This window comes from Pongo abelii, chromosome 6, assembly GCF_028885655.2.
Source record: "Pongo abelii isolate AG06213 chromosome 6, NHGRI_mPonAbe1-v2.0_pri, whole genome shotgun sequence".
Taxonomy (NCBI): Eukaryota; Metazoa; Chordata; class Mammalia; order Primates; family Hominidae; genus Pongo; species Pongo abelii.
In genome coordinates this window covers 22,781,213-22,802,203 of record NC_071991.2, presented here as the reverse complement: position 1 = coordinate 22,802,203, position 20,991 = coordinate 22,781,213, and the positions used below count along the sequence as shown (strand labels likewise).

At 40.4% G+C, this 20,991-nt stretch overlaps 2 pseudogenes; both read left to right on the top strand.

The window, feature by feature from the left end:
- Positions 1-20,991, top strand: part of LOC100437020 (suppressor APC domain-containing protein 2-like) — a 64,159-nt pseudogene that overhangs the window by 24,415 nt on the left and 18,753 nt on the right.
- Positions 9,666-19,728, top strand: LOC100433645 (borealin-like; annotated as a pseudogene).

The following is a 20,991-nucleotide window of genomic DNA, read 5'->3' as shown; positions in this document are numbered from 1 at the left end:
GACAGAGTTTTGCTTTGTTGTCCAGGCTGGGGTGCAATGGAGCGATCTTAGCTCACTACAACCTCTGCCTCCCAGGTTCAAGCAATTCTTATGCCTCAGCCTCCTGAGTAGCTGGGATTACAGGCATCTGCCACCATGCCCAGCTGATCTTTTGTATTTTAGTAGAGATAAGGTTTCACCATCATGCCCAGGATGGTCTTGAAATCCTGAGCTCAGGCGATTCACCTGTCTCACCCTCCCAAAATGGTAGGATTACAGCATGAGCCACTGTGCCCAGCCTGGCACCATATCAATTTTCTTATCTTTTCAAAAAACAAAACAGGTTTTCTGAACTAACACAGTCAGACAAAAAATAAAGAAAATTTAAATAAGAGTTCAAGAAATAAGAAATTATGTAAAGCAACCAAACTTATGAGTTGTAGGCATTCTTGAGAGAGAAGAGGAAAAGGTAAAAAGATTAGAAACATATTTGAGGGAATAATCAAGAAAATTCTCTTGGCCTTGCTAGAAAGGTACACATCCAGATGCAAGAAGCTCAGAGAATACCTGGAAATATTTTGCAAGATGAACTTCACCAGACTATCCAAACTCAACTAGAAGGAAAATACTCTGAAAGAAGCAAGAGAGACTTTTCAAATCCTCTATAAAGGAAATCAACATTAGACTAACAGCAGACTTCTCAGAAGAAACTTTACATGCTAGAAGGTATTGGGATCCTATTTTCTGTCTGTCTTCTGGTTAGTCTAGCCTATTGTTAAACCTTTCAACTGTAAACCAGCCCTTCAGTGTGTTTTTCATTTCCAGAAATTCCATTGTTTGTATTTAAAGATATCTGTACTTCGCTCACATTCTGCATTGTTCTGATATCTTTGTGTTGATTTTCAACTTTCTCTTGGATCTCTTTGAGCTTCCTTATAATCCATATTTTGAATTAATTATCTTTCATTTCAGAATTTTCATTTTGGTTAGTTAGGACCCATTGCCAGAGAGCTAGTGTGTCCTTTGGTAGTGTCAAAATATTCTGCTTTTTTTTTTTTTTTTATTCATGATGCCAAAGTTCTTATGATGGTTTCTTCTCATGTGGGAAGGTTGCCAATTCTTATTTTTGAATTTACTTTAATTTAGATGGGGCTTTTCCCCCTTGTGGGTGTAACTATAGCATATATCAGGTAGCAGGCTTTGGCTTTGTTTCTTTAGCCCTGTTCCCTTCTGTCAGTAGACTTTTTATTGGTTTGTGCAGTTTAACCTGCATGCCAGTAAGTGGAAATTATGAATAAGAGCCAGCTATGGCAGAAGCAGATAGTGTGTGTTTGATCTTTGTTTACTGTGATTTCCTCTCTGTAGTTTCAGGTGATAGCTAGTCTATGCAATGCCTAGACTCTGAGTTGCCTGTTCAGCAAAGAGGGGAAGACAAAGCTGGGCAGAGCTGGACCACAAAGCTTACCCACCAACATCTCAATGATGAATGTGAACAGTAGCCTTTACAGGGGTGGCTGGGGCAGCTCCTAGTGAAATGCTCACAGGTCTCTGTAGGGAGGGAGGAGTTGTACCAGCTCTATCTCCTGTGTAGGTAGGAAAATGATCTGTTTCCCTATCATACCCCTGTCCCAGAGCTCATGACTCTCAGTTCAGACAGACACTGTCATCTATCTCCAGGTCATAATGTAGCCAAGAGCCATTGAAAATGCCTGTCTTGTGGCTCTTCTTAGGAGCAACCTCAGGGTAGGACCTCTTCCCTCAGCCCAATACAGACAGCCCTGTGGCTTGCCTGTTCTCTCATGCAGGAATGCTGCTACTTTGTGTACATAGGGGAAGCAGCTTCACCTTTCAGCACATGAGGGTGGATTTCAGCTGTTGTAGTGTTGGCTAGCTGGGTCAGCACAGCCTTAGTCTCCAGAGGGAGTGATCAGGTGCCAGTGGTGGACTAGGCTAGCCATTTTTTTGATTCTCAGATCCCTATATGGTGCTCTGGATGGCATGCATAAGTGCTGGAGGGACTGCATCAGGAAAAGGCTGGCATATGTGTCCTCAGGTACCCAGGGTTCAGGTGCTGGCTGTGATAGAGAGGGGCAGGTTGGCCCCCACACAGCTGGCAATAAACTTAGGCAGGGTCAGGAAGAATGCTCAGGCAATTGCAGAATGCTAAAGTGACAGCAGTGCCAGGGCAGATTACCTGGGGGCTGGGCTCTCAGAAGAGTGCCAGGCCACAGCTGAAATGATCAGATGGGAGCATTGTTCTTTATTCTTTTTTTTTTTCTTTTTTTGAGACAGAGTTTTGTTCTTGTTGCCCAGGCTGGTATGCAATGGTGGGGCCTCAGCTCACTGCAACCTCTGCCTCCTGAGTTCAAGCAATTCTCCTCCCTCAGCCTCCTGAGTAGCTGGCATTACAGGCACCCACCATCTCACAGGCTAATTTTTGTATTTTTAGTAGAGACTGGGTTTTGCCATGTTGGTCAGGCTGGTCTTGAACTCCTGACCTCAGGTGATCTGCCTGCCTCAGCCTCCCAAAGTGCTAGGATTACAGGCATGAGCCACTGCACCCAGCCTGTCCTTTATTCTTAAAGGACAGTTTATTGGGGGTAAAGTATTCCTTTTGTTCTTTCTCTTTCTTCTAGTACATTGAATCATCCCACTGTTTCTTGACCTGCAAGATTTTTGTTGAGAAACCTGTTGATAGTCTAATGCAGGCTCCCTTATATGGGACAAGATGCTTTCCTCTTGCTGCTCTCAAAATTCTGTTTGTGATATAGGCAAGGGTATACAAAGATTCAGTTTACAAAATGAATAATTTCTTTTGTCTTCTTTTTTTTTCGAGATGGAGTCTCACTCTGTCACCCAGGCTGGAGTGCAGTGGCGTGATCTTGGCTTACTGCAACCTCCACCTCCTGGGTTCAAATTATTCTCCTGCCTTAGCCTCCAAAGTGTCTGGGATTACGGGCCTGCACTACCATGGCTGGCTACTTTTTTTTTTTTGTATTTTTAGTAGAGATTTTCACCATGTTGGTCAGGCTGGTCTCGAACTCCTGACCTCAGGTGATCTGCCTGCCTCAGCCTTCCAAGGTGCTGGGATTATATGTGTGAGCCACTGTGCCCAACCTAAAAACAATTTTTAACTTTTATTTTAGATTCACTGGGTGGAAATTTAATAAATGTGTAGTACCATGTATTTTTCTTTTAATTTGCAATTCCTTGAGGATGTATGATGTTGATCATCTTTTTTACATCTTAATTTGTTATCTGAATATCTTTTTTGTTGAGGTGACTATTTGGATCTTGTGCCCATTTTTAATTGGGTTGTTCATTTTATTGTTGTTGAGTTCTAAGAGTTCTTTGTATATTTTGGACATCAGTCCTTTATCAAGTGTGTGTTTTACAAAGATTTTCTCTCAGTCTATGGCTTACCTTGTTATCTTTAACAATGTCTTTGACTACCAGAAGTTTTAGTGTTTCATTTTGTTTTGTTTTTTTCCGAGATGGAGTCTCATTCTGTCGCCCAGGCTTGAGTGCAATGGTGTGATCTTGGCTCACTGCAACCTCCCCCTCCCAGGTTCAAGCAATTCTTCTGCCTCAGCCTCCTGAGTAGCTAGGATTACAGATGCCCACCACCATGCCTGGCTAATTTTTGTATTTTTAGTAGAGACGAGGTTTCACTATGTTGGCCAGGCTGGTCTTGAACTCCTAACTTTGTGATCCACCTGCCTCAGCCTCCCAAAGTGCTGGGATTGCAGGCATGAGCCACCACACCCAGCCCAGAAGTTTTAGTTTTAATGAAGTGCAACTCATTGATTCTTTCTATTCATCGATCATGTTTTCAGTGTTATATCGATGAAGTCATTGCTAAACCCAAAGTCTCCTATATTTCCTTTTATGTTATCTGTTGTGAGGGAGTGATGACTATCTGGACTGGTGGCACAGGCATAAAGAATTTACCTTGTTGAGGCAGAGGTTGCAATGAGCCAAGATTGCACAACTGCACTCCAGCCTGGGTGACAGAGTGAGACTCTCTCTGGAAAAAAAAAAGAAAGAAAGAATTTACCTTGTTGTAGGTAGGGGAGGTAGATTTATTAAAGAAAGTAGAAAAATACATTGCTAGGGAGGCAATGGGCAGCTTGCAAGAAAGCAGCTGACTGCAAACCAACAAAGGATTGCTGGAGATTATATAGGATAGTTCTTAGGCTGTATGCTGAAGAGGGCTTTGTGTAGTGCTGATAACGCCGAGGTTGTGATGCAGGATTCCTCAGTCATTCTCAGCCAGGGACCTCTGGCCAGTGACACCCCCACCTGGGCCTTGCTTGGGCATGCTGCCTGCCACACAGGAGGCTCCCTGTCCACTTGGCCCAGTCTGGCTTGCACAGTGGCTCAGCCTGTGGCTGGGCCATCATGCCCTAGCCTGCCTGTGTTATAGGTTCTACCCGAGATCAGTGATTCATGAGCTTTTTTCCCACATCCAAGAAGAATGAGGATACCCTGACAATTGAAGGATGAGGAAGGCAGAGAAGAATTTTATTGAGTGATGGAACAGCTTTCAGTGGAGAGGGGACCTGTGGGTGGTTTCTCTCCTTGTGTGGCTAAGCCCAGGGCTTTTGTGGACTCAGAATAGGGGAGTGCATGCTGATTGGTTTGTGAGTATGCAAAAAGGTTAAAACAAAGGCACCACCCAAAGGTGGGCACAACTATATAAAAAAAATTAGGAAGCATAGGTATATGTAAAACAGCTGAAGGGTGGGGATCAGTCAGAGGAATGTGCACCAAGCAGGAAGACAGGTTCTCAATCCAGTCCATGGATTTGACTTGTAGCTTGGCTTTCAGGCTTTAAACTGTCTTTGGCTTGGAGGTGGGATTTCCCTGGGGACTTGCCCCTGTCTGCCTAGGCATTTGTCCACCTCCTGCCACTATCAGTGGCAGTGACTTAACTTGCAATTTTTTGTATCAGCCAAGGGTCTGCTGATACCTAGACACAGGAAGATTGTGAGTTATTTGTGCAGGAGGGCTGTGTGTTCTGGATTATGAAGAAAGGCAGACTTGCAGCTTATCTGCTTTTTTTTTTTCTTTCCTCTGCTCCCACAAGCCTGACTCCCCTTCCCTAATTGGGACTTTACATTATCTTCTAGGAATTTTGTCATTTTATGCTATACATTTAGGCCTATGATCCAATTTGAGTTAATTTTGTGAAATACGTAAGGTCTGTTTATAGATTATTATTTTTGCATGTGAATATCCTGTTCCAGCACCATTTGTTGAAAAGAATATCTTTTCTCCATTCAATTCCCATTGCTTCTTTGTCAAATATCAATTGACACTGTTTGCGTAGGCATATTTCTGGGCTCTCTACTCTGTTCCATTGATCTGTTTGTCTGTCATTTTGCCCATGCCATGCTGTTTTAATTACTATGGCTTTGTGGTAAATTGTTGTTCTTCAGTATTGTGTTGGCTATTCTAGTTCTTTTGCCTTTTCATATAAATTTTGGAGTTAGTTTGTTATTATTTGTTTGTTATTACATGTTATTTGTTATTTTGTTATTTGTTATTTGTTATTCACAAAATAATTTGGTGAAATTTTGATTGGGATTGTGGTGAATCCATAGGTTAAGTTATGGAAAATTGACATCTTGACAATATTGAGTCTTTCTATCCATGTACATGGAATATCTTTCCATTTATTTAGATAGTCCCTGAGGTTTTCCTCAGGCTGAGGCAGGAGAATCACTCAAACCTGGAAGGTGAAGGTTGCAGTGAGCCAAGCTCATGCCACTGCACTCCAGCCTGGGTGACAGGGTCAGACTCTGTCTCAAAAAATAAACATAATTTATGGAGATGTATACCGTATTGTTTATTAATACATTTTATATTGTATCTATTAATTATTATAATAGTGGTAGTCATTTTTAATATTTTGTCTTTTAACTTTTATACGAGAGTTAAAAGTTACTTGCGTGTTATTTCTTCAACATTCAGGGTAAAGGTGGTTCACGGTAAAGATAGTGTGAGAAAAATGATGTCTACTGAAAATCTTTTTTCTTTGTGTTTCCCTCAGCAGGATACCTTGCTTTAGGTTGTGCTCAGTAGACAGTTTCCAGTTGTGTGCACCGCCTGCGACTGATGCTGACAGAAACCAATTAGCGCATACTGTCAAGTCTTAAAATGAGACACAGGGTAGATCCCTGATTAAATTTATTACAATATCATCATCGCTGTCATTTTTATAACAGGAGTGAGAGTAATATAGTAAGCTTTATTGGTGCTAGAAAATTCAATTCATATCATTCTTGTTTTCTAGGGACTGTTACTGTTTGCTGTGGTAGGGAGTATGGATGAAGTGAAAGTTGGAAAAAGGATGGTCAGAAGCTGTTACTACCCTTGGGGAGTTTTGCAAGGTAAATATGAAAGAGGGCAGACTCTGGAATGATTAAGTTAAATATATGTGTATCATTCATAGTCTCAAAGTAACATTTTAAATTGAGCTAATATTCGTAACTCTTGCTAATCTGTAAGTTAACAATTACTAATGAGGAAGGCAAACTCTGTTTTATGTAAATTAATGCTTACTGTGACAATAACTCATTCTCATAGAAGTTTGCTGAACGCTGCTTTAAGCCAAAATCTCCAGAGGCTGGGAAGAACCTCTTTGTTTATCCCAATGCTCCCAATGTGCCACATGCATATTATCTGTCTTTGTATAAATTATGACATTGAGAATGCTGGAAAGCACTTTAAACAAAATGGAAGCAAAAATACTAGTGTGTAGACGTGTTGCATAAACTCATTGCTAGCTAATGTAGAAACCATTTTAAACTGGTCACTAGAAAAAAGAATGATAAACATTTTAAAACAAAGTACAATTTACCTTTGGCTAAAGATTATACCTTTGACATTTATATTATTATTTAGCATCATAATGAGTTAGAATAGTGTAGTAAGCAGTAATTTATTATCTTTTTCATATACTTATGGTACTAATTATTGCGGAATGGAAGATTTCTACTTGTACTGGTTTCCAAATGATATTTTTGGGTTTTTTTGTTTGTTTTTTGAGACAGATTTTTGTTCTTGTCACCCAGGCTGGAGTGCAAGTGGCATGATCTTGGGTCACTGCAACCTCTGCCTCCCAGGTTCAAGTGATTCTCCTGCCTCAGCCTTCTGAGTAGCTGTGATTACATGTGCCTGCCACCACACCTGGCTGATTTTTGTATTTTTAGTAGAGACGGGGTTTCACCATATTAGTCAGGCTGATCTCAAACTCCCGACCTCAGGTGATCCACCTGCCTTGGCCTCTAAAAGTACTGGGATTATAGGCATGAGCCACCATGCCCAGCCCCGAATGATGTTTTTCAAAAATTGACATATTAGAAATTTTAAAATTTGTTAAACATACTTAAAACTTAATGTTTTAATATATATTATGTTGTATTATATATTAGTATGTGTTATAAAATATATATCTGTACTATATATTGATGTGTAAAATTTGGTCACAGTATTAATCACAATAAACCATATATTATCAATCTTCTGGACCTGATAAACACAGGAGAGAGCCATACAAATTATTTTTCATTAATTAATCTTAATTGACAAAATTGTATGTACTTATCATGTACAACATGATGTTATGAAATACATATACATTGTGGAATGGCTAAATTGATATAATTAACCTGTGTTATCGCAATTATTTTTGTGATGAAAGCTTAACATCTATCTTAGCAATTTTCAGGAGTATAAAATATTGTTATTAACGTAGTCACTATGTTGTGCAGTAGATCTCTTTAACTAAACTAAAAGTTTGTATCCTTTGACTAACATCTCTTCTACCATACCCTCTACCTAACTCATGTAACCAGCATTCTACTCTCTGTTTCTACAAGTTTAACTTTTAAAAATTTGATATGTTAGTGAGATCATTTACTATTTGTCTTTCTGTGCTTGGCATATTCACTTAGTGTAAAGTCCTCCAGTTCCATCCATGTTGCTGCAAATGATGGATTTCCTGATGTGTAAGGCTGAATAGTATTCCATTGTGTATATATACCACACGTTTTTTCTTCATGCATCCATACATGGACACTGAGATTGCTTCCGTATCTTGGCTCTTGTGAGTAATGGTAGTGTAGGTATCTCTCCGACATACTGACTTCATTTTGGGGAGGTAATATATCCAGTAGTGAGATGGCTGGATCATATGGTAGTTGTTTTATTTTTAATTTTTTGAAGAAACTCCAATACTGTTTTTCATAATGGCTATCCTAATTTACATTGCCACCAACAGTGTACAAGCATTCCCTTTTTTCCACATCCTCACCAGCACTTGTTTGTCTTGGTCATTTTAGCATGGGTGAAGTAACAGCTTATTGTGTTTTAAATTTTTTTTTTTTTTTGAGATGGAGTTTAGCTCTTGTTGCCCAGGCTGGAGTACAATGGTGTGATCTCGGCTCACTGCAACCTCTGCCTCCTGGGTTCAAGCAATTCTGCTTCCTCAGCCTCCCTAGTAGCTGGGATTACAGGCACATGCCACCATAAACAGGTAATTTTTTTTTTGAATTTTTAGTAGAGATGGGGTTTTGGCATGTGGGGCAGGCTAGTCTCAAACTCCTGACCGCAGGTGATCTGCCTGCCTCAGCCTCCCAAACTGCTAGGATTACAGGCATGAGCCACCACACTGGGCCTGGGTTTTTTAATTTTTAATTTTTATGGATACACAGTAGGTGTATGTATTTATAGGGCACATGAGATATTTGATACTGGCATTCAGTGTGTAGTACTCACATCAGGATAAATAGAGTACCCATCAACTCAAGCATTTATCCTTTCTTTGTGTCACAAACAATCCAAGTATACTCTTTTAGTTATTCTAAAATGTACAATAAATTATTGTTGACTGTAGTCACCTTCTGTGCTATCAAATACTAGATCTCAGTCATTCTATGTAACTATTTACTTGTACCATCAACCATCCCCACTTCTCTCCCTCTCCAGTCCTTTCCTAGTTACTGGTAATAAACATTCTACTCTTTATCCCCATGGGCTCAATTGTTTTAATTTTTAGCTCCACAAATGAGTGAGAACATGTGAAATTTGTCTTCCTGTGTCTTATTTCACTTAACATAATATCCTCGGTTCCATTCATGTTGTTGCAAATGACGGGATCTCATTATTTTTTATGGCTGAAGAGTACTCCATCATGTATATGTATCACATTTACTTTATTCATTCATCTGATGATGGATACTTAGGTTGCTTTCAAATTTTGGCTATTGTGAATACTGCTGTAACAAACACGGGAGTGGAGCTATCTCTTTAATATACTACTTTCCTTTCTTCTGGGTATATACCCACTAGTGGGATTGCTGGATCATACGGTAGTTCTATTTTTAGTTTTTTTGAGGAAATTCCATACTGTTTTCCGTAAAGACTATACTGATTGACATTCCTGCCAACAGTGTACAAGGATTCCTTTTTCTCCACATCTTCACCAGCATTAGTTATTGCCTGTCTTTTGGTTAAAAGCTTTTTTAACTGGGGTGAGATGATATCTCATTGTAGTTTTTATTTGCCTTTCTCTGGTAATCAGTGATGTTGAGTACCTTTTCATTTGCTTGTTTGGCATTTTAAAACACCCATAATGAGCAGTTACTTCACACATGTTAAAACGGCTATTATCAGTAAGACAAAAGAAGACATTTTTATGTCTTCTTTGGATAAATGTCTATTCAGATCTTTTGCCCATTTTAAATTGGATTATTAGATTTTTTCCTATTGAGTTGCTTGAGCTTCTTAAATATATTCTGGTTATTAATCTCTTGTCAGATAAATCATTTGCAAATATTTTCTCATTGTGTAGGTTTTCTCTTCACTTTGTCGATTGTTTCCTTTGTTTTGCAGAAGCTTTTTAATTTGAGATGATCCCATTTGTCTATTTTTGCTTTGATTGCCTGTGCTTGTGGGGTATTAATAAATGTCCTGAAGAGTTTCCCCAATGTTTTTTATAGTAGTTTCATAGTGTGAGGTCTTAGATTTAAGTCTTTAATCCGTTTTGATTTGATTTTTATATGTGGTGAAAGATAAAAGTCTAGTTTCTTTCTTCTGCATATGGATATCCAGTTTTCCCAACACCATTTATTGAAGAGCTTATCCTTTCCCCAATGTATGTGCTTGGCACCTTTGTTGAAAATGAGTTCTCTGTGGCTGTATGGATTTATTCCTGGGTTCTCTATTCTGTTCCATTGGTCTGTGTGTCTGTTTTTATGCTGGTACCATGCTGTTTCACTTATGGCTTTGTGGTATAATTTGAGGTCAGGTAATCCGATTCCTCCAGTGTTGTTATTTTTGCCCAGAATTGCTTTAAGTATTTTTTTGGTTCCATATACATCTTAGGATTGTTTTTTCTTTTTCTTTGAAGAATGTCACTGGTATTTTGATAGGTATTGCATTGAATCTATAGATTGCTTTGGGTAGTATGGACATTTTAACAATATTATTGATTCTTCCAATCCATGAACATGAACTCTGTTTTCATTGTTTTGCGTCCTTTTCAATTTCTTACATCAGTATTTATAGTTTTCATTGTAGGGATTTTTCATTTCTTTGGTCATGTTTATTTCTAGGTATTTTATTTTATTTATAGCTATTGTAAATTGGATTAGTTTTTATTTCTTTTTCAGATTTTTCACTGTTGGCATATAATAATGCTACTGATTTTTGTAGGTTGATTTTGTATGTTGTAACTTTATTACTTTTGTTTATCAGTTCTAATAGTTTTTTTTGATGGAGTCTAGGCTTTTCTGCGTAGGAGATCATATCATCTGCAAACAAGGATAATTTGACTTCTTCCTTTCCAGTTTGGAAACCCTTTATATCTTTCTCTGGTCTTATTGCTCTAGCTGGGACTTCCAGTTGAATAACAGTGGTGAAAGTGGGCATCCTTGTCGTTTTCCAGATCTTAGAGGAAAAGCTTTAAGTTTTTTCCCATTCAGTATGATACTAGCTGTGAGTCTGCCATACATGGCTTTTATTATGTTGAGGTATGTTCCTTCTACCCCAGTTTTTTAAATTTTTTTATGATGAAGGGATATTGAATTTTATCAAATGCCCTTTCAGCATCAGTTGAAATGATCATATGGTTTTTGTCCTTCATTCTGATAGGAATGTACCATACTGATATAATGTACCATATTGATTGATTTGTGTGTGCTGAAGCATCCTTGCATCCCTGGGATAAATCCCACTTGGTCATGATGCATGATTTTTAATGTGTTGTTGAATTCAGTTTGCTAGTATTTTTTTGAGGGGTTTTTCATCAATGTTCCTCAGAGATATTGGCCTGGAGTTTTCTTGTTTTGATGTGTCTTTGTATGGTTTTGGTATCAGGGTAATACTGGCCTTGTTGAATGAGTTCTGATTTATTCCCTTCTCCTGTATGTTTTAGAATAGTTTGAGTAGAATTAGTATTGGTTCTTTAAATGTTTGCTGAAATTCATCAGTGAAGCCATCAGATCCTGGACTTATCTTTGCTGGGAGATTTCTTATTATGATTTTGGTCTCATTACTTGTTATTTGTCCATTCAGGTTTACAATTTCTTCATGGTTCAATCTTGATAGTATGTATATGTCTAGGAATTCATCAATTTCTTCTATGTTTTTTAATTTATTGGCATATAGTGGCTCACAGTGGCCTCTAATGAGCCTTTGGATTTCTGCAGCCTCAGTTGTAATGTCTCCTTTTTCTTTCTTTCTCTTTTTTTTTTGTCTTTACAGATGGGAGTCTCACTATGTTGCCCAGGTTGGTCTCAGACTCCTGGCTCAAGCCATCCTCCTGCCTCAGCCTCCCAAAGTGCTGGGATTACAGGCATGAGCCACTGCACCTGGCCATTATGTCTCCTTTTTCATCTCTGATTTTATTTATTTGGATCTACTCTTTTTCTTTCTCAGTCTGGCTAAAGGTTCACAGATTTTGTTTATATTTTCAAAAAATAAACTTTTCATTTCATTGATCTTTGGTATTTTTTTCATTTCTTTCTGCTCTGATTTTTATTATTTCTTATACTAATTTCGGGTTTGGTTTGCTCTTGCATTTCTAGTTCTTTAAGATGCATTGTTAGATTGTTTATTTGATGTTTTTCTACTTTTCTTGATGTAGGCACTTATTGCTATAAACTTTGTTCTTGGTACTGCTTTTGCTGTGTCCCATAGGCTTTGGTATGTTATATTTCCATTTTCATTTGTTTCAATAAATTTTAAAATTACCTTCTTTATTTCCTCATTGACCCACTGGTCATTCAGGAACATATTGCTTAATTTCCATGTGTTTGTGTAGTTTCCAAAGTTCCTCTTGTTATTGATCTATACTTTTATTCCATTGTAGTCAGGGATAATACTTGCTGATTTCATATTTTGAATTGTTTAAGACTTGTTTTGTCGCCTAACATATGCTCTATCCTTGAGAATATGCTACATGTGGAGGAGAAGAATGTGCATTCTGTAGCCATTGGATGAAATGTCCTGTAACTATCTTTTAGGTCCATTTGGTCCATACTGCAGATTAAGTCGGGATTTTTTTGCTGATTTTCTGTCTGGATGGTCTGTCTAATGCCAAAAGTGGAGTGTTGAAGTCGCCAGCTATTATTGTATTTGAATCTTTCTTTTTCTTTAGCTCTAATAATATTTCCTTTATATACCTAAGTGCTCCAATGTTGGGTACATACATATTTATAGTTGTTATAGCCTCTTGCTGAATTGATTCCTTTATTCATATGTGATGAACCTTCCTTGTCTGTTTTTACAGTTTTTGTCTTGAAATGTATTTTATCTGATATAAGTATACATTTTTGTGTTCTGTTTTGGTTTCCATTTGCATGGAATTATCTTTTCCCATCCCTTTATTTTCAGTCTATTTGTGTCATTTTAAGTGTGGTCTTGTAGGCAACAGATCATTGGGTCTTGTTTTTTTGTTGTTGTTGTTTTTTGGTTTTTGGTTTTTTTTTTTTTTGAGGCAGAGTCTTGCTCTGTCACCCAGGCTGGAGTGCAATGGCACAATCTCAGCACACTGCAACATCCACCTCTAGGGTTCAAGTGATTCTCCTGCCTCAGCCTCCTGAGTAGCTGGGAGTATAGATGCCCACCACTACACCCAGCTAATCACTCTATGTCTCTTGATTGGAGAGTTTAGTCCATTTACTCACATTCAAGGTTATTATTGATAAGTAAGGACTTCCTCATCATTTTGTTATTTGTTTTCTGGTGACTTTGTGGTCTTCTCTTCTTTCTTTCCTAGCTTCTTGTCTTCCTTTTAGCCAAGGTGATTTTCTCTGATGGTATACTTTAATTTCTTGCTTTCTATTTTTTGTGTATCTGTTGTATGTTTTTTGATTTGAGGTTACCATGAGGCTTGCATATAGCATCTTATAACCCATTATTTTAAACTGATGACAACTTATCACTGATTGCATAAATGAACAAAGAAACTAATGAATGAGCAAAAAACTAATAAAAACTTTACACTTTAACTTCATCCCTCCACTTTTTTAACATTTAAAAAATTTCTATTTCTATCTTATACTGTTTATGTCTTGAAAAGTTGTAGTTATCATTTTTGATAGGTTTACCTTTTAGTATTTCTACTCCAGATATGAGTGCTTTACCCACCACAATAAGCTTGTTATAACATTCCATGTGTATCTGTATACTTACTATTAGGTTGGTGCGAAAGTAGTTGCAGTTTTGCTATTAAAAGTTATGCCATTAAAAGTAATGGCAAAAAACACAGCTCCTCTTTTTTTTTTGTTTTGTTTTGAGACAGAGTCTAGCTCTGTCACCCAGGCTGGAGTGCAGTGGCATGATCTCGGCTCACTGCAACCTCCACCTCCCAGGTTCAAGCAATTATCCTGCCTCAGACTCCCGAGTAGCTAGGATTACAGGCACCCACTACCACGTCCAGCTAATTTTTGTATTTCTAGTAGAGATGGGGTTTCACTGTGTTGGCCAGGCTGGTCTTGAACTCCTGACCTTGTGATCCTCCTGCCTCAGCCTCTCAAAGTGCTGGGATTACAAGCATGAGCCACCATGCACAACCCACATTTCCTCTTGAGCCAACCTAATATTACCAGTGAGTCTTGTACCTTCAAATGGTTTCTTATTGCCCATCAATGTAATATATATATATGAATTCCCTTTAGTATTTATTTTAGGACAGGTTTGGTGCTAATGAAATCCTTCAACTTGTATTTGTCTGGGAAAGTCTTCATTTCTCCCTCATGTTCATAGGATATTTTTGCTGGATATACCATTCTTGGCTAAAAGGTTTTCTTCTTCAGCATTTTACATATGTCATGCCATTCTCTCCTGGCCTGTAAGTTTTCCACTGAAAAGTATGCTGCCAGACACATTGAGGCTCCATTGTATGTTATTTGTTTGTTTTCTCTTGCTGCTTTTAGGATCCTTTCTTTATCCTTGACCTTTGGGAGTTTGATTATCACATCCCTTGAGGTAATCTATGGGTTAGATCTGCTTGGTGTTCTATAACTTTCTTGTACTTGAACATTGATATCTTTCTCTAGGTTTGAGACATTCCCTGATATTATCCCTTTGAATAATCTTTCTACTCTTATCTCTCCCTCTCTGCCTCCTTTTTAAGGCCAATAACTCTTAAATTTGCCCTTTTGAGACAATTTTTAGATCTTGTAGGTAAACTTTACTTTTAAATTCATTTTTCTTTTGTCTCCTCTAACTGTATTTTCAAATAGCTTTCTTCAAGCTCACTAATTTTTTCTTCTGCTTGACCAGTTCTGCTGTTAAGAGACTCTGATGCATTCTTCAGTATGTCAATTAATTTTTTTAGTTTCAATATTTCAGCTTGATTTTTAAAAACTATTTTAATCTCTTTGGTAAATTTATCTAATATAATTCTGAATTTCTTCTCTGTGTTATTTTGAATTTCATTGAGCTCTTTTAAAACAGCTATTTTGAGTTCTCTGAAGGGTTACTTATCTCTGTCCTGAGACATGAGATTGGGATTGGTCACTAGTGCCTTATTTGGTTCATTTGGTGAGGTCATGTTTTCTGGGATGGTCTTGATGTTTGTCAATGTTTATCTATATCTGGGCATTGAATAGTTATATATGTATTGTAATCTTTGCAGTCTGGGCTCAATTGTGCCTGTTCTTCTTGAGAGGGTTTTCTAAGTATTCAAAGGGAATTTACTAGGGAGTACCCCAAGCCCAGTAACACTGTGACTCTAGCAGACTCATACTGCCTCAGTGGTCTTAGATAATATCTGGGAGAATTCCCTGGATTATTAGGCAGAATCTCTCAAACTCTTTCTCACTTTCTCCCAAACAGAAGGAGTCTCTCTGTCTGTGCTAGGTTGCTTGGAGTTGAGGAAGGGGTGACATAGTCCCTCCTGTGGCCACCACGGCTGGGACTGTGCTGGGTCACATATGAAGCCTGCAAATTACTGGGTCCTGCCCAAGGCCCATGGCAACTACTGCCTTGCTACTACTTATGTTTGTTTGAGGCCCAAAGGATCTTTAGTCAGCAAGTGGTGAGTCCTGCCGGGCTGGGTCCACCTCTTCAGTGCAGCAAGTTCCCTTCTGTCCCAGAGTGGGTCTAGAAACGTCCAGGAAGTAGGTCCTGGAATCGGTTTAGTGTGTGTTTTACTGTGGCTGAGCTGCTACTCAAGTTGTAAGACAAAGTTCTCTTCTAATTGTCCTTCTCTTTCCCACAAGTGGAAGGCATCTCTCTTTGAGCTGCACTGCCTGGAGTTGGGGGAGGTGTGATACAAGCATTTCTTGGCCACCAAAACTGGCATCTTGCTGGGTCACAGGCATTCCCATTCCACTGGCTCTGAGCAAGCTCAGTACCTGGACTTGCCCAAGGACTGCAGACCTTGTGGCCTGACTGCCTTTCAAATTTATCCAGGACCCCAGGGCACTTTAATTAACATGTGGTGGAGGTAGCTGGAACTTAACTTCCTATCTATCTCTGGCATGGGTGATTCCTCTTTAGTGGGTTCTAGGTTAAATGCTCCCTTTGGCCAGGAGTGGTGGCTCACACTTGTAGTCCCAGCACTTTGGGAGGCTGAGGCAGATGGATCACCTGAGGTCAGGAGTTCAAGACCAGCATGGCCAATATGGTGAAACCCTGTCTCCACTAAAAATACAAAAATTAGCCAGGCGTGGTGGTGTGTAGCTGTAGTCCCAGCTATTCAGGAGGCTGAGGTAGGAGAATCACTTGAACCTGGGAATTGGAGGTTGCAGTGAGCCAGGATCGTGCCACTGCACTCCAGCCTGGGTGAAAAAAAAAAATGCTCCCTTTGTGGGCCCTAGCAGAATTCTGCCCTGTGTTGTGTTCCACTGTGACAGGGCAGTCACTGAATTCCAATGCAAAGTCCCACAGTCACTTCACTCTCCCTCCCCAAAGCACACAGATTCTCTCTCTGTTCAGTATGGTGCTGCTGGGGGATGAACGTCAGCAGACGCAGGTTACACAAGACTCTTTACTACAATCTTCAGTGCCTCTTTTCTTGATATAATGTTAAAAGCAGGTACTGTGATTGCTCACCTGATTTTTCATTCTTATGAAGGTGCCTTCATGCATGGATAATTGTTCAATTTGGTGTTTATATAGGGGGCTGACTGAGGAGGGGTTCTATTCAGCAACTTTCCTTCACCCCACTCCCCATTTTAGCAATTTTGAAATATACAGTAGCTTATTATTAATTTTGGGCACCATGCAGTGCAATAGATCACTGAAGCTTACTCCTCCAGTCTAACTAAAATTTTGTACTGTTTGATCAGTATTTTCCATTTCCCCATCCCTCTGCCTCCCCACTTTCCTCCAGTCACCACCTGTCTGCTCTCTATTTCTGTGAGATTTACGTTTTTAGTTAACCACATATAAGTGAGATTATGCAGTATTTGTCCTTCTGTGCCTGGTTTTTTTTTTTTTTTTAGCATAATGTCCTACAGTTTCATTCATGTTTTACACATGACAGGATTTCATTCTTTTTAAAAGCTCTACAGTATTTTATTCTGCACCTTGTTGATGGGCACTTTGATTGCTTCCATGTCTTGGCTATTGTGAATAATGATGAAAAATATAATGCTTAGGAATAAATCTAACCAAGGAAGTAAAATATCTGTGCACTAACAACTGTAAATCTTGGCCAGGTGCAGTGGCTCACACCTGTAATCCCAGCACTTTGGGAGGCTGAGGCGGGTGGATCACTTGAGGCCAGGAGCTTGAGACCAGCCTGGCCCACATAGCAAAACCCCATCTCTACTAAAAATACAAAAACTTAGCCATGTGTGGTGGTGGGCACCTGTAATCCCAGGTACTCATGAGGCTGAGGCAGGAGAATCATTTGAGTCCGGGAGGTGGACATTGCAGTTAGCTGAGATTGCACCACTGCACTCCAGCCTGGGTGACAGAGCAAGACTCTGTCTCAAAACAAACAAACAAACAAAAAAATACTGGGTGCAGTGTCTCATACCTGTAATCCCAGCACTTTAGGAGGCCGAGACTGGCAGATCACCTGAAGTCAGGAGTTCAAGACCAGCCTGGCCAACATGGGGAAACCGTATCTCCACTAAAAAAATAGAAAAATTAGGCTGGGTGCAGTGGCTCACGCCTCTAATCCCAGCACTTTGGGAGGCTGAGGCGAGCATATCACCTGAGGTCAGGAGTTTGAGATGAGCCTGAGCAACATGGAGAAACCCCGTCTCTACTAAAAAATACAAAATTAGCTGGGTGTGGTGGTGCATGCCTGTAATTCTAGCTACTCCGGAGGCCGAGGGAGGAGAATTGCTTGAACCCTGGAGGCAGAGTTTGTGGTGAGCCGAGATTGCGCCATTGCTCTCCAGCTTGGGCAACAAGAGCAAAACTCCATCTAAAAAATAAAAAAATAAAAATTAGCCAGATGTGGTGGTGCATGCCTGTAATCCCAGCTACTTGGGAGGCTGAGGCAGGAGAATCACTTGAACCTTGAGGCGGATGTTGCAGTGAGCCGAGATCGCACCACTGCACTCCAGCCTGGGCAACAGAGCAAGACCACCTCAAAAAAAGAAAAGAGAGCTGTAAAACTCGATTTAAAATTGAAGAAGAGTTTGCCTTCCTGCTCCTTATCTGTTGCTCCCCACAGCCTCCACCGAGCATCATGGCTCCTAGGAAGGGCAGCAGTTGGGTAGCCAAGACCAACTCCTTAGGGAGGTGGAAGCTCACCTCCTTTCTTAAAGACTTTGACCGTGAAGTGGAAATATGAATCAAGCCAACTGAGTCAGTCAGGCAGAACCTCTTCAAGGAGATGGATAACCTCTACAACATCCAGATCCTGTGGCTCCCCTAGGCGCTGCGCAAAGATGAATGTCTCAACTACTTCTCCTTTGGAGGAAACAAACAAGGCTTAGAAGAGGCAGCAAAAGCTGACCTGGATATCACTGAAATAAGCAAACTAACTGCAGGAGCTATTCAAACACCCCTGAAATCTACTAAAGCATGAAGGATGATACAAGTAGATGAAATGATAGTGGAAGAGAACGAAGAAGAGGAAAATATACACAGGGATCTTCAAACTGCAAGAGTCAAAAGGTGACCTCCATCCAAGAAGAGAACTCAGTCTGTACAAGAAAAAGGCAGAAGAGAAAGGTCAAGCTGTGCTAACACTGTTACCCGAGCTGTGGGCTGATTGGACGTGTCCATAGTGAAACCAGCTCCAGGCCTGATACCCAGATTTGACTCGAGGGTCTTCATGATCCCTGGCCTGTGCACTCCTGCCACAGGAGAGCAGATTTACAACATCTCAGGAAATGGCAGCCCTCTTGCCCACAGCAAAGAGATCTTCTTCACTGTGCCAGTGGGTGGCAAAGAGTGCATGTGATTATTTGCCAGTGACTTGCAGAGGCTCAGTATTGCCCAGCTAGATCCGTAGGCTTTGGGAAACATTAAGAAGCTCTCCAACCATCTTGCCCAAATCTGCAGCAGCACACGCACCCATAAATGAGAAACCAAAGTTGACAGGATGGACTTTTTTTCTTTCCTTGGGACAGAGTTTTGCTCTTATCACCCAGACTGGAGTGCAATGGCATGATCTTCACTCACTGCAACCTCTGCCTCCCTGGTTCAAGTGATTCTCTTGCCACAGCCTCCTGAGTAGCTGGGATTAGAGGTGCCCACCACCATGCCTGGCTAATTTTTTGTGTTTTAAATAGAGACAGGGTTTCACCATGTTGGTCAGGCTGGTCTCGAACTCCTGACCTCAGGTAATCCCGCTGCCTTGGTCTTGCAAAATGCTGGGATTACAGGCTTGAGCCACCGTGCCCAGCCAAGACTTCTTCCCTTCAGGCTTATTGTTTGAGTGTAAAGTTCCAAAGCTAGGAGCCATGTTCCTCTGGGGAAATTCAGGAAGGGGAGAGACATGCTCTTCCCACACCAGTTAGGTAGAGCTGTGCTGTTCAGCCCTCCATCCCAGTTGACCCCAGCCATTGCTTACAGGGACCATGCCATGGAAACATCCTGTCAGTCTCCAACTGAATCTTCCCTGCTCTCTGAGCGGCTGCCTTCTGCCCCCTGTACCTCAGCATCCTCTTTGCCCTGCCCTGCCTGCAACCGAGGTGGTGCACAAGAACTCCATGTTCTCTAGAAGACTGCCTCCACCACCCCTACCCAGAAAGCCTTTGCATCTGGCATTTCTGCTCTCTATGCTTGAGACTGGGAGGTTTATTTTTTTTTATTTTTTTTTATTTTTTGGCAAATCTATTTATTTATTTTTCTTATTATTATTATGATTATTATTATTATTATTATACTTTAGGCTCTATGGTACATGTGCACAACGTGCAGGTAAGTTACATATGTATACATGTGCCATGCTGGTGCGCTGCACCCACCAACTCGTCATCTAGCATTAGGTATATCTCCCAGTGCTATCCCTCCCCCCTCCCCCACCCCACAACAGTCCCCGAAGTGTGATGTTCCCCTTCCTGTGTCCATGTGTTCTCATTGTTCAATTCCCACCTATGAGTGACAATATGCGGTGTTTGTTTTTTTGTTCTTGCGATAGTTTCCTGAGAATGATGATTTCCAATTTCATCCATGTCCCTACAAAGGACGTGAACTCATCATTTTTTATGGCTGCATAGTGTTCCATGGTGTATATGTGCCACATTTTCTTAATCCTAGTCTATCACTGTTGGACATTTGGGTTGGTTCCAAGTCTTTGCTATTGTGAATAATGCCGCAATAAACATACATGTGCATGTGTCTTTATAGCAGCATGATTTATAGTCCTTTGGGTATATACCCAGTAATGGGATGGCTGGGTTTAGACTCAGAGAAGTGAGCTTTGGGCCATGAGAGAGCTATTCCAGAAAGTAGGGGGAACTGTACAAATCAGCAGAGCAGGACAGTTGGCATCAGTAACCTCAGCAGGGAACATGCACATCTCCCCTCAGGCACTCATCTCTCCTCCCCCTCCCCATCCTTTTCCTCCTCCTGTGGGAGGTGCTCAATGGGACTTTGGGATCTTTCACCTGCTGTGCCCAGTAGCACTTTGAAGCCCACTTGTGAAACAGTGTTTGGTTTTTTGTTTTTTGGTTTTTTTTTGAAATGGAGTCTCGCTCTGTCACCCAGGCTGGAGTGCAATGGCATGATCTTGGCTCAGTGCAACTTCCATCTCCCAGATTCAAGAAATTCTCCTGCTTCAGCATCCCAAGTAGGTGGGATTACAGGCACATGCCACTACACCTGGTTAATTTTTGTATTTTTACTAGAGATGAGGTTTCACCATGTTGGCCAGGCTGTTCTTGAACTTCTGACCTTTAAGTGATCCACCTGTCTCAGCCTTCTGTAGTGCCGGGATTACAGGCATGAGCCACTGTGCCCGGCTGAAACATTGTTTTATGTTTATCCCTGTTTACAGAAGACCAAATACTGGTTTGGTGACAGCTTCTGTGTCTTACTCTTCTACCTCCCTAGTCAGTGGGAATTTGGATAAGGGAATTGTAG